Here is a 12,822-nt window from a genome sequence, read left to right on the forward strand (position 1 = left end):
GAAGCGGCTTGGACCGCGAAATGCGTTGTCTGTCTATTGTGCTAAATAAACCTTCTTAACCGTTTACCAAGTGAAGTCTCTTTGTACAAAGAGAACACCTAATACACTACACGGGCGCCTCCTATCCTCTTCGGAAACCGATCTTGTATTACCCCACTCGTGGGGTTCTTCGCGACGCACGAGAAGCAAAGCCTTTTTCTAAGGAGCAGCGACCAACGACCATAAAAGACCGAGTGGGGACGGGACTTCCCCACACGCCTGTACAAGTGGTTGCCTTCAAGCAACCTACACTAGTGAGTATATCTACTCTTAATTTTTATTTCATTATCTGAAGATAATACATCATAAGAGCTCCTGGTACCCCTGCGGGTTTTTTCTTTCTTTTCTCTATACCGACCATATCCATATAAATGGCCCACCCTGCACTGTGGCCTCCTCCTCCCCAATAGCCACCCTATTCCTCTCCAGATTTATTTTCTTTAACAGTTAGTGTGCAAAATCTGCACAGTGAATGTGAACACACAAATATGCCCAACTGTCACCGCCATAACAATTCACATGCAAAATTCTTCTTCAACATGAAAAATACTTGTAAACCTCATCTGTAAAAAAACAGAAGACAGACAAAAAAAACACCAACTTACATGCATTAACACATACAAAAACAGATATAAAATACTACACGTAAAATGCACACAAAGTGATCTGTAAAAAAAGATTGTTTATACATGCATACATATTATACTGGAAAAGAGAAAAAAAAGTCAGACAAAAAGAGTAATAAAGTTGCAAGGAGAAAGAACAAATACATGTTATAACAAACCAGAAGCCAAACTCTTCTTCAACATCAAAAATTCTTGTCGACCGCCATCTGTAAGAAAACAGAAGAGAGACAAAACAGAAAGAGAGAAAAGAACATACATGCAACTACACATACAATGTAAGAAATAAAATATTACACATTGCAAAACTACAGGATACTACAGGGTGGGCCATTTATATGCATACAGCGTATCTATAGATACACCCCATAAACCACACCATACCACAAATTTTTTGGTTTTAACAGTCTTGGAGGGATCTTTCCACTGTGGGTTAGTGTCAGACCAATAGCGGTGGTTGTTTGTTAACTTCACCATTCACATAAAATGGTGTATCTATATAAATGGCCATATTAAAGTGTATCCATATAAATGGCGCACCCTGTACTGTGGCCTTCTCCTCCCCAATAGCCACCTTATTCCTCTCCAGATTTATTTTCTTTAATAGTTAGTGTGCAAAATCTGCACAGTGAATGTGAAGACACAAATACACCCAACTGTCACCGCCATAACAATTCACATGCAAAATTCTTCCTCAACATGAAAAATACTTGTAAACCCCATCTATAAAAAAACAGAAGACAGACAAAAAAAAAATACCAACTTACATGCATTAACACATACAATAACAGATATAAAATACTACACATAAAATGCACACAAAGTTACCTGTAAAAAAAGATTGTTCATACATGCATACATATTATACTGGAAAAGAGAAAAAAAAGTCAGACAAAAAGAGTAATACAGTTGCAAGGAGAAAGAACAAATACATGTTATAACAAACCCGATGCCAAACTCTTCTTCAACATCAAAAATTCTTGTCGACCGCCATCTGTAAGAAAACAGAAGAGAGACAACACAGAAAAAGAGAAAACAACATACATGCAACTACATAAAATATTACACATTGCAAAACTAAAGGATACTACAGGGTGGGCCATTTATATGGATACACCGTATCTATGGATACTCCCCATAAACCACACCATACCATCAATTTTTTGGTTTTAACAGTATTGGAGGAATCTTTCCAATGTGGGTTAGTGTCAGACCAATAGCGGTGGTTGTTTGTTAAGTTCACCATTCACATAAAACAGTGTATCTATATAAATGGCCATATTAAAGTGTATCCATATAAATGGCCCACCCTGCACTGTGGTCTCCTCCTCCCCAATACCCTATTCCTCTCCAGATTTCTTTTTTTTAACAGTTAGTGTGCAAAATCTCCACAGTGAATGTGAAGACACAAATATGCCCAACTGTCACCGCCATAACAATTCACATGCAAAATTCTTCCTCAACATGAAAAATACTTGTAACCCCCATCTGTAAAAAAACAGAAGACAGACAAAAAAATTCCAACTTACATGCATTAACACATACAATAACAGATATAAAATACTACACGTAAAATGCACACAAAGTGATCTGTAAAAAAAGATTGTTCATACATGCATACATATTATACTGGAAAAGAGAAAAAAAGTCAGACAAAAAAGTAATACAGTTGCAAGGAGAAAGAACAAATACATGTTATAACAAACCCGATGCCAAACTCTTCTTCAACGTGAAAAATTCTTGTCGACCGCCATCTGTAAGTAAAACAGAAGAGAGACAAAACAGAAAAAGAGAGATTGTTCATACATGCAAACATATTATACTGGAAAAGAGAAAAAAAAGTCAGACAAAAAGAGTAATACAGTTGCAAGGAGAAAGAACAAATACATGTTATAACAAACCAGATGCCAAACTCTTCTTCAACATGAAAAATTCTTGTCGACTGCCATCTGTAAGTAAAACAGAAGAGAGACAAAACAGAAAAAGAGAAAACAACGTACATGCATTTACACATACAATGGAAGAAATAAAATATTACACATTGCAAAACTAAAGGATACTACAGGGTGGGCCATTTATATGGATACAGCGTATCTATGGATACACCCCATAAACCACACCATACCATAATTTTTTTTTGTTCCAACAGTCTTGGGGGGATCTATCCAATGTGGGTTAGTGTCAGACCAATAGCGGTGGTTGTTTGTTAACTTCACCATTTACATAAAACGGTGTATCCATATAAATGGCCCACCCTGTACTGTGGCCTCCTCCTCCCCAATAGCCACCCTATTCCTCTCCAGATTTATTTTCTTTAACAGTTAGTGTGCAAAATCTGCACAGTGAATGTGAAGACACAAATACACCCAACTGTCACCGCCATAACAATTCACATGCAAAATTCTTCCTCAACATGAAAAATACTTGTAAACCCCATCTATTAAAATACAGAAGACAGACAAAAAAAATACCAACTTACATGCATTAACACATAGAATAACAGATATAAAATACTACACGTAAAATGCACACAAAGTGATCTGTAAAAAAAGATTGTTCATACATGCATACATATTATACTGGAAAAGAGAAAAAAAAGTCAGACAAAAAGAGTAATAAAGTTGCAAGGAGAAAGAACAAATACATGTTATAACAAACCCGATGCCAAACTCTTCTTCAACATCAAAAATTCTTGTCGACCGCCATCTGTAAGAAAACAGAAGAGAGACAAAACAGAAAAAGAGAAAACAACATACATGCAACTATACATACAATGGAAGAAATAAAATATTACACATTGCAAAACTAAAGGATACTACAGGGTGGGCCATTTATATGGATACACGGTATCTATGGATACACCCCATAAACCACACCATACCATCAATTCTTTGGTTTTAACAGTCTTGGAGGGATCTTTCCAATGTGGGTTAGTGTCAGACCAATAGCGGTGGTTGTTTGTTAAGTTCACCATTCACATAAAACGGTGTATCTATATAAATGGCCATATTAAAGTGTATCCATATAAATGGCCCACCCTGCACTGTGGCCTTCTGCTCCCCAATAGCCACCCTATTCCTCTCCAGATTTCTTTTTTTTAACAGTTAGTGTGCAAAATCTGCACAGTGAATGTGAAGACACAAATATGCCCAACTGTCACCGCCATAACAATTCACATGCAAAATTCTTCCTCAACATGAAAAATACTTGTAAACCCCATCTGTAAAAAAACAGAAGACAGACAAAAAAATACCAACTTACATGCATTAACACATACAATAACAGATATAAAATACTACACGTAAAATGCACACAAAGTGATCTGTCAAAAAAGATTGTTCATACATGCATACATATTATACTGGAAAAGAGAAACAAAGTCAGACAAAAAGAGTAATACAGTTGCAAGGAGAAAGAACAAATACATGTTATAACAAACCCGATGCCAAACTCTTCTTCAACGTGAAAAATTCTTGTCGACCGCCATCTGTAGGTAAAACAGAAGAGAGACAAAACAGAAAAAGAGAAAACAACGTACATGCATTTACACATACAATGGAAGAAATAAAATATTACACATTGCAAAACTAAAGGATACTACAGGGTGGGCCATTTATATGGATACACCGTATCTATGGATACACCCCATAAACCACACCATACTATAAATATTTTTGTTCCAACAGTCTTGGAGGGATCTATCCAATGTGGGTTAGTGTCAGACCAATAGCGGTGGTTGTTTGCTAACTTCACCATTCACATAAAACTGTGTATCTATATAAATGGCCATATTAAAGTGTATCCATATAAATGGCCCACCCTGTACTGTGGCCTCCTCCTCCCCAATAGCCACCCTATTCCTCTCCAGATTTATTTTCTTTAACAGTTAGTGTGCAAAATCTGCACAGTGAATGTGAAGACACAAATACACCCAACTGTCACCGCCATAACAATTCACATGCAAAATTCTTCTTCAACATGAAAAATACTTGTAAACCCCATCTGTAAAAAAACAGAAGACAGACAAAAAAAAAACCAACTTACATGCATTAACACATACAATAACAGATATAAAATACTACACGTAAAATGCACACAAAGTGATCTGTAAAAAAAGATTGTTTATACATGCATACATATTATACTGGAAAAGAGAAAAAAAGTCAGACAAAAAGAGTAATAAAGTTGCAAGGAGAAAGAACAAATACATGTTATAACAAACCAGAAGCCAAACTCTTCTTCAACATGAAAAATTCTTGTCGACCGCCATCTGTAAGTAAAACAGAAGAGAGACAAAACAGAAAAAGAGAAAACAACGTACATGCATTTACACATACAATGGAAGAAATAAAATATTACACATTGCAAAACTAAAGGATACTACAGGGTGGGCCATTTATATGGATACACCGTATCTATGGATACACCCCATAAACCACACCATACTATCAATTTTTTTGTTCCAACATTCTTGGAGGGATCTATCCAATGTGGGTTAGTGTCAGACCAATAGCGGTGGTTGTTTGTTAACTTCACCAGTTACATAAAACGGTGTATCTATATAAATGGCCATATTAACGTGTATCCATATAAATGGCCCACCCTGTACTGTGGCCTCCTCCTCCCCAATAGCCACCCTATTCCTCTCCAGATTTATTTTCTTAAACAGTTAGTGTGCAAAATCTGCACAGTGAATGTGAAGACACAAATACACCCAACTGTCACCGCCCATAACAATTCACATGCAAAATTCTTCCTCAACATGAAAAATACTTGTAAACCACATCTATAAAAAAGAAGAAGACAGACAAAATAAAATACCAACTTACATGCATTAACACATACAATAACAGATATAAAATACTACACGTAAAATGCACACAAAGTGATCTGTAAAAAAAGTTTGTTTATACATGTATACATATTATACTGGAAAAGAGAAAAAAAGTCAGACAAAAAGAGTAATAAAGTTGCAAGGAGACAGAACAAATACATGTTATAACAAACCCGATGCCAAACTCTTCTTTAACATGAAAAATTCTTGTCGACCGCCATCTGTAAGAAAACAGAAGGAGGGACAAAACAGAAAAAGTGAAAACAACGTACATGCATTTACACATACAATGGAAGAAATAAAATATTACACATTGCAAAACTAAAGGATACTACAGGGTGGGCCATTTATATGGATACAGCGTATCTATGGATACACCCCATAAAGCACACCATACTATCAATTTTTTTTGTTCCAACAGTCTTGGAGGGATCTATCCAATGTGGGCTAGTGTCAGACCAATAGCGGTGGTTGTTTGTTAACTTCACCATTTACATAAAACGGTGTATCCATATAAATGGCCCACCCTGTACTGTGGCCTCCTCCTCCCCAATAGCCACCCTATTCCTCTCCAGATTTCTTTTTTTTAACAGTTAGTGTGCAAAATCTGCACAGTGAATGTGAACACACAAATACACCCAACTGTCACCGCCATAACAATTCACATGCAAAATTCTTCCTCAACATGAAAGATACTTGTAAACCCCATCTATAAAAAAGAAGAAGACAGACCAAAAAAAATACCAACTTACATGCATTAACACATACAATAACAGATATAAAATACTACACGTAAAATGCACACAAAGTGATCTGTAAAAAAAGATTGTTCATACATGCATACATATTATACTGGAAAAGAGAAAAAAAGTCAGACAAAAAGAGTAATACAGTTGCAAACAGAGAGAACAAATACATGTTATAATAAACCCAAACTCTTCTTCAATATCAAAAATTCTTGTCGACCGCCATCTGTAAGAAAACAGAAGAGAGACAAAACAGAAAAAGAGAAAACAACATACATGCAACTACACATACAATGGAAGAAATAAAATATTACACATTGCAAAACTAAAGGATACTACAGGGTGGGCCATTTATATGGATACACCGTATCTATGGATACACCCCATAAACCACACTATACCATCAATTTTTTGGTTTGAACAGTCTTGGAGGGATCTTTCCAATGTGGGTTAGTGTCAGACCAATAGCGGTGGTTGTTTGTTAAGTTCACCTTTCACATAAAACGGTGTATCTATATAAATGGCCATATTAAAGTGTATCCATATAAATGGCCCACCCTGCACTGTGGCCTCCTCCTCCCCAAAAGCCACCCTATTCCTCTCCAGATTTCTTTTTTTTAACAGTTAGTGTGCAAAATCTGCACAGTGAATGTGAAGACACAAATATGCCCAACTGTCACCGCCATAACAATTCCCATGCAAAATTCTTCCTCAACATGAAAAATACTTGTAAACCCCATCTGTAAAAAAACAGAAGACAGACAAAAAAATACCAACTTACATGCATTAACACATACAATAACAGATATAAAATACTACACGTAAAATGCACACAAAGTGATCTGTAAAAAAAGATTGTTCATACATGCATACATATTATACTGGAAAAGAGGAAAAAAAGTCAGACAAAAAGAGTAATACATTTGCAAGGAGAAAGAACAAATACATGTTATAACAAACCAGATGCCAAACTCTTCTTCAACATGAAAAATTCTTGTCGACCGCCATCTGTAAGTAAAACAGAAGAGAGACAAAACAGAAAAAGAGAAAACAACGTATATGCATTTACACATACAATGGAAGAAATAAAATATTACACATTGCAAAACTAAAGGATACTACAGGGTGGGCCATTTATATGGATACACCGTATCTATGGATACACCCCATAAACCACACCATACTATCAATTTTTTTGTTCCAACAGTCTTGGAGGGATCTATCCAATGTGGGTTAGTGTCAGACCAATAGCGGTGGTTGTTTGTTAACTTCACCATTTACATAAAACGGTGTATCTATATAAATGGCCATATTAACGTGTATCCATATAAATGGCCCACCCTGTACTGTGGCCTCCTCCTCCCCAATAGCCACCCTATTCCTCTCCAGATTTCTTTTCTTTAACAGTTAGTGTGCAAAATCTGCACAGTGAATGTAAAGACACAAATATGCCAGACTTTCACCGCCATAACAATTCACATGCAAAATTCTTCCTCAACATGAAAAATACTTGTAAACCCCATCTGTAAAAAAACAGAAGACAGACAAAAAAATACCAACTTACATGCATTAACACAAACAATAACAGATATAAAATACTACACGTAAAATGCACACAAAGTGATCTGTAAAAAAGATTGTTCATACATGCATACATATTTTACTGGAAAAGAGAAAAAAAAGTCAGACAAAAAGAGTAATAAAGTTGCAAGGACAAAGAACAAATACATGTTATAACAAACCCGATGCCAAACTCTTCTTCAACATGAAAAATTCTTGTCGACCGCCATCTGTAAGAAAACAGAAGAGAGACAAAACAGAAAAAGAGCAAACAACGTACATGCATTTACACATACAATGGAAGAAATAAAATATTACACATTGCAAAACTAAAGGATACTACAGGGTGGGCCATTTATATGGATACACCGTATCTATGGATACACCCAATAAACCACACCATACCATCAATTTTTTTTGTTCCAAAAGTCTTGGAGGGATCTTTCCAATGTGGGTTAGTGTCAGACCAATACCGGTGGTTGTTTGTTAACTTCACCATTTACATAAAACGGTGTATCTATATAAATGGCCATATTAACGTGTATCCATATAAATGGCCCACCCTGTACTGTGGCCTCCTCCTCCCCAATAGCCACCCTATTCCTCTCCAGATTTATTTTCTTTAACAGTTAGTGTGCAAAATCTGCACAGTGAATGGGAAGACACAAATACACCCAACTGTCACCGCCATAACAATTCACATGCAAAATTCTTCCTCAACATGAAAAATACTTGTAAACCCCATCTATAAAAAAGAAGACAGACAAAAAAAAAAAAACCAACTTACATGCATTAACACATACAATAACAGATATAAAATACTACACGTAAAATGCACACAAAGTGATCTGTAAAAAAAGTTTGTTTATACATGCATACATATTATACTGGAAAAGAGAAAAAAAGTCAGCCAAAAAGAGTAATACAGTTGCAAGGAGAAAGAACAAATACATGTTATAACAAACCCGATGCCAAACTCTTCTTCAACATGAAAAATTCTTGTCGACTGCCATCTGTAAGAAAACAGAAGAGAGACAAAACAGAAAAAGAGAAAACAACGTACATGCATCTACACATACAATGGAAGAAATAAAATATTACACATTGCAAAACTAAAGGATACTACAGGGTGGGCCATTTATATGGATACAGCGTATCTATGGATACACCCCATAAACCACACCATACCATCAATTTTTTTGGTTCCAACAGTCTTGGGGAGATCTATCCAATGTGGGTTAGTGTCAGACCAATAGCGGTGGTTGTTTGTTAACTTCACCATTTACATAAAACGGTGTATCCATATAAATGGCCCACCCTGTACTGTGGCCTCCTCCTCCCCAATAGCCACCCTATTCCTCTCCAGATTTACTTTCTTTAACAGTTAGTGTGCAAAATCTGCACAGTGAATGTGAAGACACAAATACACCCAACTGTCACCGCCATAACAATTCACATGCAAAATTCTTCCTCAACATGAAAAATACTTGTAAACCCCATCTATAAAAAAACAGAAGACAGACAAAAAAAAATACCAACTTACATGCATTAACACATACAATAACAGATATAAAATACTACACGTAAAATGCACACAAAGTGATCTGTAAAAAAAGATTGTTCATACATGCATACATATTATACTGGAAAAGAGGAAAAAAAGTCAGACAAAAAGAGTAATAAAGTTGCAAGGAGAAAGAACAAATACATGTTATAACAAACCAGATGCCAAACTCTTCTTCAACATGAAAAATTCTTGTCGACCGCCATCTGTAAGAAAACAGAAGAGAGGCAAAACAGAAAAAGAGAAAACAACGTACATGCATTTACACATACAATGGAAGAAATAAAATATTACACATTGCAAAACTAAAGGCTACTACAGGGTGGGCCATTTATATGGATACACCGTATCTATGGATACACCCCATAAACCACACCATACCATCAATTTTTTGGTTTTAACAGTCTTGGAGGGATTTTTCCAATGTGGGTTAGTGTCAGACCAATAGCGGTGGTTGTTTGTTAAGTTCACCATTTACATAAAACGGTGTATCTATATAAATGGCCATATTAACGTGTATCCATATAAATGGCCCACCCTGTACTGTGGCCTCCTCCTCCCCAATAGCCACCCTATTCCTCTCCAGATTTATTTTCTTTAACAGTTAGTGTGCAAAATCTGCACAGTGAATGTGAAGACACAAATACACCCAACTGTCACCGCCATAACAATTCACATGCAAAATTCTTCCTCAACATGAAAGATACTTGTAAACCCCATCTATAAAAAAGAAGAAGACAGACCAAAAAAAATACCAACTTACATGCATTAACACATACAATAACAGATATAAAATACTACACGTAAAATGCACACAAAGTGATCTGTAAAAAAAGATTGTTCATACATGCATACATATTATACTGGAAAAGAGAAAAAAAGTCAGACAAAAAGAGTAATACAGTTGCAAACAGAGAGAACAAATACATGTTATAACAAACCCAAAGCCAAACTCTTCTTCAATATCAAAAATTCTTGTCGACCGCCATCTGTAAGAAAACAGAAGAGAGACAAAACAGAAAAAGAGAAAACAACATACATGCAACTACACATACAATGGAAGAAATAAAATATTACACATTGCAAAACTAAAGGATACTACAGGGTGGGCCATTTATTTGGATACACCGTATCTATGGATACACCCCATAAACCACACCATACCATCAATTTTTTGGTTTTAACAGTCTTGGAGGGATCTTTCCAATGTGGGTTAGTGTCAAAATAATAGCGGTGGTTGTTTGTTAAGTTCACCATTTACATAAAACGGTGTATCTATATAAATGGCCATATTAAATTGTATCCATATAAATGGCCCACCCTGCACTGTGGCCTCATCCTCCCCAATAGCCACCCTATTCCTCTCCAGATTTCTTTTTTTTAACAGTTAGTGTGCAAAATCTCCACAGTGAATGTGAAGACACAAATATGCCCAACTGTCACCGCCATAACAATTCACATGCAAAATTCTTCCTCAACATGAAAAATACTTGTAAACCCAATCTGTAAAAAAACAGAAGACAGACAAAAAAATACCAAATTACATGCATTAACACATACAATAACAGATATAAAATACTACACGTAAAATGCACGCAAAATGATCTGTAAAAAAAGATTGTTCATACATGCATACATATTATACTGGAAAAGAGAAAAAAAGTAAGACAAAAAAAGTAATACAGTTGCAAGGAGAAAGAACATATACATGTTATAACAAACCAGATGCCAAACTCTTCTTCAACGTGAAAAATTCTTGTCGACCGCCATCTGTAAGTAAAACAGAAGAGAGACAAAACAGAAAAAGAGAAAACAACGTACATGCATTTACACATACAATGGAAGAAATAAAATATTACACATTGCAAAACTAAAGGATACTTCAGGGTTGGCCATTTATATGGATACACCGTATCTATGGATACACCCCATAAACCACACCATACTATCAATTTTTTTGTTCCAACATTCTTGGAGGGATCTATCCAATGTGGGTTAGTGTCAGACCAATAGCGGTGGTTGTTTGTTAACTTCACCAGTTACATAAAACGGTGTATCTATATAAATGGCCATATTAATGTGTATCCATATAAATGGCCCACCCTGTACTGTGGCCTCCTCCTCCCCAATAGCCACCCTATTCCTCTCCAGATTTATTTTCTTAAACAGTTAGTGTGCAAAATCTGCAGAGTGAATGTAAAGACACAAATACACCCAACTGTCACCGCCATAACAATTCACATGCAAAATTCTTCCTCAACATGAAAAATACTTGTAAACCCCATCTATAAAAAAACAGAAAACAGACAAAAAAAATACCAACTTACATGCATTAACACATACAATAACAGATATAAAATACTACACGTAAAATGCACACAAAGTGATCTGTAAAAAAAGTTTGTTTATACATGCATACATATTATACTGGAAAAGAGAAAAAAAGTCAGCCAAAAAGAGTAATACAGTTGCAAGGAGAAAGAACAAATACATGTTATAACAAACCCGATGCCAAACTCTTCTTCAACATGAAAAATTCTTGTCGACTGCCATCTGTAAGAAAACAGAAGAGAGACAAAACAGAAAAAGAGAAAACAACGTACATGCATCTACACATACAATGGAAGAAATAAAATATTACACATTGCAAAACTAAAGGATACTACAGGGTGGGCCATTTATATGGATACAGCGTATCTATGGATACACCCCATAAACCACACCATACCATCAATTTTTTTGGTTCCAACAGTCTTGGGGAGATCTATCCAATGTGGGTTAGTGTCAGACCAATAGCGGTGGTTGTTTGTTAACTTCACCATTTACATAAAACGGTTTATCCATATAAATGGCCCACCCTGTACTGTGGCCTCCTCCTCCCCAATAGCCACCCTATTCCTCTCCAGATTTACTTTCTTTAACAGTTAGTGTGCAAAATCTGCACAGTGAATGTGAAGACACAAATACACCCAACTGTCACCGCCATAACAATTCACATGCAAAATTCTTCCTCAACATGAAAAATACTTGTAAACCCCATCTATAAAAAAACAGAAGACAGACAAAAAAAAATACCAACTTACATGCATTAACACATACAATAACAGATATAAAATACTACACGTAAAATGCACACAAAGTGATCTGTAAAAAAAGATTGTTCATACATGCATACATATTATACTGGAAAAGAGGAAAAAAAGTCAGACAAAAAGAGTAATAAAGTTGCAAGGAGAAAGAACAAATACATGTTATAACAAACCAGATGCCAAACTCTTCTTCAACATGAAAAATTCTTGTCGACCGCCATCTGTAAGAAAACAGAAGAGAGGCAAAACAGAAAAAGAGAAAACAACGTACATGCATTTACACATACAATGGAAGAAATAAAATATTACACATTGCAAAACTAAAGGCTACTACAGGGTGGGCCATTTATATGGATACACCGTATCT

Source organism: Hyperolius riggenbachi, chromosome 6 (genome assembly GCF_040937935.1).
Source record: "Hyperolius riggenbachi isolate aHypRig1 chromosome 6, aHypRig1.pri, whole genome shotgun sequence".
In the NCBI taxonomy this organism is placed as follows: domain Eukaryota; kingdom Metazoa; phylum Chordata; class Amphibia; order Anura; family Hyperoliidae; genus Hyperolius; species Hyperolius riggenbachi.